General features: G+C 36.4%; 1 non-coding gene and 1 pseudogene across 1 annotated transcript; both read right to left on the reverse strand.

Annotated features, from left to right (window-relative positions):
- Positions 1–6031: 6031 nt before the first annotated feature.
- Positions 6032–6323, reverse strand: LOC102926369 (alpha-ketoglutarate dehydrogenase component 4 pseudogene; annotated as a pseudogene).
- A 4070-nt stretch (positions 6324–10393) lies between these two features.
- LOC121828450 (U2 spliceosomal RNA) lies at positions 10394–10583 on the reverse strand. The gene has a single exon (XR_006070916.1). It is a non-coding gene; the product is annotated as a U2 spliceosomal RNA (small nuclear RNA).
- Between the last annotated feature and the right edge of the window lie 982 nt (positions 10584–11565).

Below are 11565 nucleotides of genomic sequence, written 5' to 3' on the forward strand. Positions count from 1 at the left end.
ATTATCACATCATCTGCAAATAGTGAAAGTTTGACTTCTTCCTTTCCAATTTCTATCCCTTTGATCTCCTTTTGTTGTCTTATTGCTCTAGAACTTCAAGTACTATATTGAATAAATATGGGGAGAGTGGACAGCCTTGTCTTGTCCCTGATTTTAGTGGAATTGCATGTTTCTCTCCATTTAATTTGCTGTTGGCTGTCAGCTTGCTGTAAATTGTCTTTATTATGTTTGGGTGTGTTCCTTGTATTCCTGATCTCTCTAGAACCTTTATCATGAAGTGGTGTTGGATTTTGTCAAACGCTTTTTCAACATTTAATGAGATGATCATGTGTTTTTTTCTATCAGTTTATATAGTATATATAGTCTATATACATTGACAGATTTTCATATGTTGAACTATCCTTGCATCCCTGGGATGAAGTCTACTTGATCATGGAGGATAATTTTTTGATGTCTTCTTGGATTCGGTTTGCCAATATTTTATTGAGTATTTTTGCATCAATGTTCACGAGGGAGATAAGTGTGTAATTCTCTTTCTTTGTTACATCTTTGTATGACTTGGGTATCAAGGTAACTGTAGCCTCATAAAAAACAGTTTGGTAACGTCCCCTCTGTTTCTATTGTGTGGAACAATTTGAAGAGTATTAGAATTAGCTCTTATTTGAAATTCTGGTAGAATTCTGTGCTGAAACCATCTGTTCCCAGACTTTTATTGCAGCATTGTTTGTAATAGCCAGAACCTGGAAACATCCTAGATGCTCCTCAACTGAAGAATGGATAAATAAATTGTGGCACATATACACAATGGAGTACTACTCAACAGAGAAAAACAATGACATCATGAGGTTTGCAGGCAAATGGATGTGGATCTAGAAAAAAAATCATCCTGAGTGAGGTAACCCAGACTCAGAAAGACAAACATGGTATGTACTCACTCATAAGTAGATACTAGATATAAAGCAAAGGATAATCACATTGCAACCCACAGCATCAAAGAGAAAGCTGGTAAGGAGGGCCTTAGGAAAAACTCATGGATTACCTAGTGTTGGAGAAATGGATGAGAGCTACATGAGCAAACTGGGGGTGAGGGAGGTAATGGAGGGCAAGGGATGGAAGATGAGAGCTTAGTGAGTGGGAGGTTCGACTTGAAATGGGAACAGAGTGGGAGAGCAAGTAAAGAGATAACATGATAAATGAAGACACCATGGGAATAGGGAGAAACAGGCTTCTAAGGAGGTTCCTAGGAATCCATAAGGATGACCCCACCATAGACTATTGGCAATAGTCAAAAGGGTGCCTGAGCTGGCATACTCTGGTGATCAGATGGCTGAATACCCTAACTGTCATCATAGAACCCTCATCCAGTGACTGATGGAAGCAGATGCAGAGATCCATGGCCAGGTCCCAGGCAGAGCTCCAGGTGTCCAATTGATGAGAGAGAGGAGGGATTCTATGAGCAAGGGATATGGAGACCTGTCAAACTAGTGGAAATACATAAATTCTGGACCAATAGCAGAGGAGCCCCCATGATATTGGACTAGGCTCTCAGGATAAGCAAGACAGTTGTTTAGCTTGAACTGTGTAGGGGGCCCCAGGCAGTGGGATCAGGACCTGTCCATAGTACATAAGCCAGCTTTTTGGAACCTCGTACATATGATGAGACACTTTGCACAGCCTTGGTGCAGGGAGGAGGGGCTTGGACCTGCCTCAACTGAATGTACCAGGCTCTGCTGACTCCCCATGGGAGACCTTGCCTTGGAGGAGGTGGGAATTGGGGGAAAACTTGGGGGGCAGGAGGTAGGTTTAGGGGGAAAGATTGGGGGCAGGAGAAGGGAGAACAGGGCAATCTGTGGTTGGTATGTAAAATGTATAGAAAATCTCATAGTAAAAAAAAAATATTTTAAAAAGAGAATTCCTGGAATAGTCACTTGAGGGACAGTGAGAGACAAACCTGGAGAAATATACTGAAAATACAAGGCACTTTCTTGAGAGCCTATTTTCGATTCAGTGCACTTTTTAAGGAGACCAGTGGGCATACTGAATTTTGCACTTCCTTGTTTTATTTTTATTACCTCTGTGAGAATTTCATACAGTGCATTTGATATTATTTACCCCCTTTTTCAAACCCACCCAGTTCCTTCCCACTCAATTTCATGTCTTTTTCTTCTTCCTCTTCTTCCCCTCATTCCCTTCCTCTTTCTTCTTCTACAAACTCACCAAGTCCAATTTGTGCTATCCATATACACGAGTAATGGCTATCCACTCAAAGAATGGTCAAACAACCAGGAGACATACTTTTTAGAGAAAAGCCTGAGTCTCCTCTCTCAGAAGCTGCCCATTTGCCAATAGCGCCTCAGCTGAAGGTGAGGCTTTATACATACCTCCCCTCTAGTTCTGGAATTTTGTCTGGCTTGAATTTTCACAGATTTTTTTTTTTTTTTTTTTTTTTTTTTTTTTTTTTTTTTTTTTTTTTTTTTTTGGTTTTTCGAGACAGGGTTTCTCTGTGTAGCTTTGCGCCTTTTTCCTGGAACTCACTTGGTAGCCCAGGCTGGCCTCGAACTCACAGAGATCCGCCTGCCTCTGCCTCCCGAGTGCTGGGATTAAAGGCGTGCGCCACCAACGCCCGGCGAATTTTCACAGATCTTATACATGCTGTCACAAACACTGTGAGATGCCTCAGTCAAGGACATGTTGTGAGTTACACACCAGGGAAAACCATTTGGTTTTTCTATAGGGTTCAACCCAATAGAAAGTCATTTTTAGCCTGCCAACAACTACACTGCATCTTAAGAACCTGAACACAATCCTAAGACATTCTTAGGATGGGATTTTAAGCACAAAAACCACATCCTTGGTTGACACACCCCAGTTTACAAAAAATAGTCATCCAAAAAGCAAGATTAGTACATTAGAGACTTCTAGAAATATGAACTTTGATATATTAGGTCTTTGACTTTATTTTGGCAGGAGTTGCTATCTATGTGCTTGATTCCAAGACTTGAATGTTACTTCTATCATAGCATTAGTTGTGCTAAGGTCTGGGGGTCTGTTACAAAAATATACTGAAAAGATTTGTTAGTGAATAGAAGAGCTGGTAATTTGAACAAATTAGTGACTACTCAGTCTCAAGGCTGATGATGATAATGATAAAGTGGAGGAGGAGAATAATGAAGATGATGGACTTGGAAGAGTAGCAGCATTAAATCACTGGTGTTCAAATAACCATGTAATATTTTGAAGAATCTCTTTGTCTACTCTTAAATATATTTTTATTCATGATAAGAAAATTGTTTAAAAGATTGTATATCCTTTTTGCTTAAGAGTGCTTATCAACTTATATAAATCAAGTACCTTTTAACCATCTGATTCTGGAAACTTTCACTATCAGTCAAATCACTTCTCTTCTACCTCACATTTAACCAGGGCAGTGCTAAATTAGGATTAGGCTATTATGTTCTCCATTTCTTACTGCTTAACTGAAGTCAGCCTTGATCATGAATTCCCTGGTCTGAGCATTGATACATGACCTGGCTGGAACTGGAGCATGTTGCCCAAGAACTTCCACATAGATGGGCCTTTCCAAATTCAAAATAGGCAGTATCAATAGAGAAAAATCTTCTGCTAACTGCTGCTTGTTTTTGCTGCATTTAAAAGTCTCTGAGTTTAAACCTCAAGTTCAATTAAAAGGAAGGAAACTGTCTACTTGTAGAAACTTTTGTCTCCCAACAGAATAGGGAGAAAAGGAATGAAATTGAAAGCTCCCGCAGATTCCAGAGAGCTGTCTGAGTGTAGAAGAGCTGAATGTGTTTTATATATCGGAGCATTTTAAGATCTTGGGAGTATTACAAGTAAATGATTTAACTGCTTTCAGCTGTCCTGTAAGTTGTTCATAATCACTGATTCTGCTTTTCAGATGAGCATAATAAAGTGCTCAATATAGCTCTTTCAACGGCAGCCGCAGTGCTGACTCCTCAGTATGAGACACTCACTCACAGGATATCTTCACATCCAAGCAAAGCAAAAATAAAAAAAGGAAAGAAAGCCCATGTAGCAGCAGTCTGGCATGTCTTGGGCTTCTTTTTTTTTTCTGTTAGGCAAAGGCACCGAGACTTTGAAAACTTAGTTATGTTTAATCAAATTTCATTTAGTGTCTATGATGGCTGACCTCAGTAATTTGGAAGAAATGAATTTTTTTCTTTTTCGGTATATTTTTCTAAGTCTGCCATACACATTGACTAATATTTCAAGTTGGAATGCTGAATCAGCTGAAAAATTTAGGAATACTTTTCCACGGCACTCACTAGTAAACGAAGACGTCATTGCTCCTTGGTAAGAACACTGGGTCCTTGCTTCACTTGAATCATCAATTCTGTCATATTTAAGGAAAATGGAGATGTTAAAAAGCTCCTGTAAGACAGAAGAACTTGGTCAAGGATTATGTTGATTTCCATGGCCAGTCTTTATCCATTTGGTCTTGGGTATGTGACTTTGATTCCTCGGTATTTGGTTTCAATAAATGCCACCTTATGGATATAAAAACATTTTTTAATTATAAGAATTGAGAAAAAGGTTATATATGATGAAGCACTTTGAATTAATGCTTTATAAAATCAAATTTTCTCAAAATTAATAAATTAAAATGATAGTTGTCATATGTGACTGTAGCAGTAATCTTAAATGGTCTTATTAATAAGAACAAACCTGAAGCCAGGTATTGGGGTGAATGCTGGAAGATCAGAGAAGCAGAACAAGCCACAGCTTCCTCACCTCACCAGTTCCTCAGATGGTCCTGTTTTCTCAGACTGGAAGCCTCTGAGTCCTCATCCAGAATGAATCTCAGCTGAACTGTTTGTTGCTCAAAAGTCTAAAAGCTTAACCAGCTCTAGTTCCTCGTCCTCAAGCCTTAAATACCTTTCTGCTTCTGCTATCACTTCCTGGGATTAAAGGCTCACTTCCTGGGATTAAAGGCATGAGTCACCATGCATGGCTGTTTCCAGTGTGGCCTTAAACTCACAGAGATCTGGATGGACCTCTGCCTCCCAAGTGATAGGATTAAAGGTGTGTATGCCACCATTTTCTGGCCTCTATATCTAGTGGCTGTTCTGTTCTCTGACCCCAGATAAGTTTATAAGGGTATACAAAATTTTGGGGAACACAACATCACCACATGGCTGTAATCAATGTTCTTAGGAGACTTGAAGCATAAGATTTGTCACAAGATCAAAGCCTATTCTGTGTTACACAGTAAGTTCTTGGATAGCCAGGGCTACCCAGGGAAAGCCTATTTCAAAAATCTAAACCAAAACAAAAATAATACTATATAAGATTAGTTTAATTCTTTATCCTTACCTTATAAATGACTATAAGGAATGAGGAGAGATGACATGAACATGTAAATTGTTGTCTTTGTCCCTGCTTATAGACAAATGAGGATGGTGAGCTGTTACTAGCCAATATCCCTGCAGTAATGAGAAGAATGAGAATACATACTGATCACATGTAAAAATGAGAAACCATATTTCCTGTATGCTTTTTACATCTATTCACAATAAAAATCGTGAAAAGTTCTGATTCTGATTCAAAGTATTTCCCATAAAAAAAGAATGTCTTATTATTTGTTGATACATTCTACTTTTGGAAATAATTATTGACCATCAATTTAAGATGGTCAGTTTTTTTGTCTTTTCATATGTATTAAGTAAATATTAAGCATTTCAGCCAGGAATTTCCTGCATACTAATGTATAAAAATATACACATTGCTGAATATTATGAACTAACATTTAAGATGAGGAATATACAAACAAACAAACATACATACACACATACACACATAGATGCATGTAGTTGAAAGTGTTCCTGTGTCCTGCTCGGTCCCATGGTTGCTCAGACCCAAAAAAACACACAGTGGCTTATATTATTTTTTTTTATTTTTTCTACGTTGTTTAATATACAATTTTTATTTGACATTTCTGAAATCCTGCGTTGTAAAGATAATCCTTTTGTTTGAAGGCAAACAGGAACCACAGTGGTCATTCTGGGCCTCCACGTTGGACAAATTCCATTTCTTCTTGAGATATAGGTTTCCTTCTGTATTTCTGAGGTAAAGTTTTTATTATCTCTTCAGTGTATGGTGGCCCTGGATGCATCAGCGAATCTGAGGATATATTTCCCTTAGATGTCTGTGAAATTATAGATGAGTGGGAGGGTAGCCCAGCCGATCTCAGAGCTTCTGACGCACTGAGTTTAGGATTGTCTCTTCTGTCAGGGAACCTTCACTACCTGCATGACCCCGGTGGTGGAAGCCACCTTGCTGCCCATCATGACCACCGAGCAGGGCTTATATTATTTTTACACTATGGCCATGGCAGACTTTTTGCTAGCTAGCTCTTATATCTTAAATAAATACATTTCTATAGATCTATACTTTGCCTTGTGGCTCATAGCTTACCAGTACTTTACCTCTTGCTTCTCCTGGAAGCAGCTAACAGCTTCTGCCCCACTCTCTTTTCTTGTCTCCTGTCTCTCAGATTTTCCTGCCTGCCTCTAACATGCTTTGCAATAGGCCAAATGGCTTTATTTATCAACCAATCATAGCAACACATTTTCACAGCGTACAGAAAGACATCCCCATCACATGCATATGTTTAATCTCATGGCCAGCATTTCTGACATAGAAATATTTAATTAATCTGTCATATTTTGATTAATATGTCAGGTGGTTACTCACTCATTAATGCCCATATGGAGGCCATTTGTATCCATCTTATATTTTGAGAAAAGGTATCTTTAAAGGAATGGAGCTCATTCTTTTAGCTAACCTCGAGCCAATGAGACCCTAGAAACTATCTTTGACCCCTTACCTCCCACCATTGAGATTACTGATGGATGCATCACATAAAATCTTATGCAGTGCTGGGAATCCGAATGTAGGTCCACTGAGCCATCTGCCTAACTGATCAAGTTTTAAGTATGTCTAAAATTTCAAATTGGATAATAGGTTATAAAGATTTCATAGAAGCAATTATTTTTAATAAATGAGTATATTTCACTGTTTTCTTGATTTTGATTTTGTCATTGAAATTAATATTTCTTTAGCTAATAAAGATTTTAGAACTCTTTTCTGACTTCATGTTAGAGTATGTGAATTTAACCTTTATACTTTTCATTCATCTCTCTTACTGAAGTTTTTACAACAAGTACACTTATTGGAAAACATAAGCAACCATTGTTGAATAGCATTAAAGTAAGGCAGCATTTGAATTTCCTAGATAGATCAATGGTGCAATGGAGTCTCATGTGTCAAAATTACAGATTTAGGAACTTGTTTTACTCACAAAGCTCATTCCATAAAAATGCTTATCGTTTACTTGTAGTATGCCATTTTTATACATTTTGATATTTGGTGTATTTGAAAGAATGAATCACTGTTCAAAACACAGAGCAAAAACATTTATAATGTGCCAACTGCCTCAGCAAAAGTGACAGACTAGCTGATGGGTCCTGTTTTGTTTTCTATTTTATTATCCACCTTACGTTTTGATAGTACATCTAATATTCTGTTCCTTGTGGTAGTGTTTTCTGCTCTGACTTTTGAGTTATTCACATTGACTTCAAACAAATAATATTATCTTGATTGTTAATGTTTTAAAGATTTCCTTTTGTTATTTTTAATTATGTGTGAGTGAGAGAGAGTGTATGAACATATGTATGTGGTTACCAATGGAGGTGAGGGCCACCAGATTCCCTAGCGGTTGGAGAGAGAAGAAATGGTGATTTCCCCAGTAGGTCCTAAGAACCTAACTCAGGTTCTCTGAAGGAGCAGTGCATGTTCTGAACGCTGAGTCACCTCTCCAGCTTTATCATTTAACAAATTTTAATTTGCATGGTGTAATTGGATATTTGACTAATTGTTTTACTTTCTTAATTATTTTTCTAAAATTCAATACATTACTGAAAAATAAATTTTAACAATTCCCCAATGAAAGAACAGTAAAATTTAACAGTAAATGTTGGGCTATTGTATAAGCAAGGACTACTAATTATATGTAATAATATTCAGATTTCTATTTTCATTCTTTATTTGTTATATTTAAGACTGTGACATTTATATTTTTGTTAAATTACAGGTGTATAAGAATGGACATAAAACTTCTTAAACAATTTCAAAACAATTAAAGGAGCATTTTTAGATGATCTATGGGCTAAGTATTATGATCTTATATCATTTTTGTTAGTGTTAAAATCTACTGCTATATGCTCATTTTTATGTATAGTATGGTTGGATGTTTGGTGTGTGTGTGTATGTGTGTCTGTGTGTGTGTGATGTATGTACAGGAGTGTGTGGCCATGTGCATATTGAGGCCAGAGAGTATATTAGGCATCTTAGTACATCACTTTACATCGGTATCTTAAGACACGGTTTTCTCATGGGGTTAGATGTTTGTTATTTCATCTAGCAATAAACTCTTGAGTTCCACCTGTCTTCACTCCTCAAAGCTGGTGTTACAGGCACACACAGCTATGCCTGGCTTTTTCTGTGTGTGTTAAGATTTCAACTCAATTCCCTGTGCTTGCAGAGTAAATGCTCATACCCGGTGAATCACCTTCACAGCCCCTAAGTTGCCATTGTGAAATATTGGCAGAGTCTTCCTCTAGCATTCGTACTTGGAAATCCTGGCCCCTAATGGTATAGTATAGAGGGCTTTGGTGGATGATTAGAGTTAAGGGAGGTAATAATGCTCACTAGCACTGGAATTATGAAATTAGGAGATGAGAAAAAAGAAATCCATTAACAAAGGCCCAACATTCATATAGACTCTCCGACCTTGAACTACTAGCATAGAGAACTGAAAGAGACACATTTCCAATGTATAGGTCAATTTTTTTTTTTAATTAAAGAAGCCTGATTTAAGACAACTAATTTACCTCTTTTTTCTCCTGTATCTTCGGCATAGGCTTTTACCTCATGTATTCATAAAACTTGCTTCATGGCTGGACAGTGGTGGCTCACGCCTTTAATAGCAGCACTTGGGAGACAGAGGTAGGCAGATCTCTGTGAGTTCAAGACCAGCCTGGACTACAGAGTGAGATCTAGGACAGTCACCAAAACTCCACAGAGAAACCCTGTCTTGAAAGACCAAAAAAATACATAAATAAATAAAAAGTTGGTTAATGTTGTTTTTTCATGATGTTTTAAATACTTATATCTGTTAAGAACAAGCTGAATAATAATAATAATAAATATAACCTATTATATTTAGGTACATCATAATATTTATTATTGTAAGTTAAAATCATAACTATAATTAAATTTATATATGTAAAACTAATGATTTATACATAGTCATATTTAGTTTTACTGTAAAACCAAATTTATACAGATAGTAAATATATGTACTATAATGTTTTAAATGAAGTCTTCTGATTCTAACATACTAATTATTTATTTATCAAATGTGTATGCATCAAATGTGATCTTACATGGATGATCACTTTTATTAATACATATATTTTGTTCAATAAATAACCAATCAACTTAAACACGTCATTCTTATATTATTTGTAAATAATAAATCAATAAAAAATTGATTCCAAATTAGATGAGTTATATTTTTATACCATAGCAGAGTGTATGCAAACAGGACAGAGATCTCCAGATATTGCTAATACAAGTAAAACTATTATAAAGTTTGATTAATATTTGATTAACATAAAATTATGTTTTATACAAAAACATACTCAGTTTTAATAGCACTTTTATAGCTGTTTAGAAAAGAAAATGGGCGCCGGGCGGTGGTGGCGCACGCCTTTAATCCCAGCACTCGGGAGGCAGAGGCAGGCGGATCTCTGTGAGTTCGAGGCCAGCCTGGGCTACCAAGTGAGTTCCAGGACAGGCGCAAAGCTACACAGAGAAACCCTGTCTCGAAAAACCAAAAAAAAAAAAAAAAAAAAAAAAAAAAGAAAATGGATACTTTTGCAAACATTGTTTTGAGAATTATCATCCACAAGATAAGTTTATATTCAATTTGAGTGTGTTGAATTTATATACTTAGGAATATATATGAATATACCATGCCACTTGATAGAGAGCAAGGAAGGATATATAGGAGAGTTTGGAGGGAGGAAAAGGAAGGTAGAGTAATGTGATTATATTATAATCTTGAAAAATACAAGAAATAACTTAAAAACTAATACATTATGGGTGGATTTATAAAAAACCTCATACATAAATGGTAGAATAATGCAATATCATATTCTTAATGGAATCTGTAAACCTGCTAAGGAGAAAACAGTAAAGCATCCCTGGAAGTGACCCTTAAGAACTCCCTTAAGAACTTTGGCTAATCAGCTTAAAATTCTTACCCTCAGATTGATCAAGTCTCATTACCCCACAGAGGTACATAGTTCCTGGAAGAACTGTAACACTAGGTCAATGAATGGAGTGGGCAGAACAACCTGTTATCAATTTCCTAGATCAAAAACACTATTTAATATGATATCCTCAGATAGAGAATGGATCTTATATTAAACTGATAAGATCAAATGCTACACTTGTTTTTATCAGAAAGACCAAGAAGCAAGAATATTATCAAATTTGAAAGAAATTGTTATACATCAGGTAAGAGACAATCTCCTTTTAAAATCCTGTTTCTTGAAATCATCACTGAGGAACACATGTTAACTAGTAAAGAGCATACATAGAATTTCTGGCATGTAAACAAAAATCTTTTGGTGTATATTTTAAGGTGTCTTCATTCTTGTTCTTCTCTGCATAGCAAATGCTTCAACTAAATAATACATTTAAGGAGCTGTACCTCTATTCTCTGGCTGCAGCATCCATTTAGTAGCTGCCTGCATAAACTCCTTTTAGTACCATATTTACAGGTGCGCTGCATTTCCTTTCATGTACATCTCTCCGCTCTGTCTCTCAACACTTTCTGCTTTCATCCTTCCATCTTTCCTTTCTCGTCTTTGCTTTTTGTTTCTGCCCCCTCACTTCCTTCCTAATTTCTCCTTCCCTCTGTTCTTTACTTAATTCTTTTCTCCCTTCCTTGCTTGCTTCTTTCATTTCTTATTTTTACAATCTAACTGCAGAGAATTTTTTATTTTCATCTTTGTTTTAGGTTTCAGCCTTAGCCCTGGTAGCTATTCTAAGAAAGAAAAAAAAAATCTTTATGAAGATTTGTTTTGACAGCAGAAAAGAGATGTTGTACATAATTTCACTGGATTTTAAACCAATGTAATTCACTTAATTGATAAAACAGAAATAAAAAAACACCTTTTAAAAATAATGCACAATTAGTATATTTATATTTCATAGCTATTACTTTTCTATTTATGTCCAAAAATTAGATACAGAGATACATAGACTTTACTTTATTTTTGTTAAATGTCAGAATTGTGAAATGTACCATTTATCAACCAGAAAGGGTATGGGACATGCACTTTGGGCTTTGGGCTTTTCTTTTTATAGTTCTTCCAGGGACTCCCCTGTGACCTTCAACAAATGGAGCTCAGTTGAGCTGACTGTAAAAGGAGGCTAGACATAGTGACCTGTCTTGCT

This window comes from Peromyscus maniculatus, chromosome 3 (genome assembly GCF_049852395.1).
Source record: "Peromyscus maniculatus bairdii isolate BWxNUB_F1_BW_parent chromosome 3, HU_Pman_BW_mat_3.1, whole genome shotgun sequence".
Lineage (NCBI taxonomy): Eukaryota > Metazoa > Chordata > Mammalia > Rodentia > Cricetidae > Peromyscus > Peromyscus maniculatus.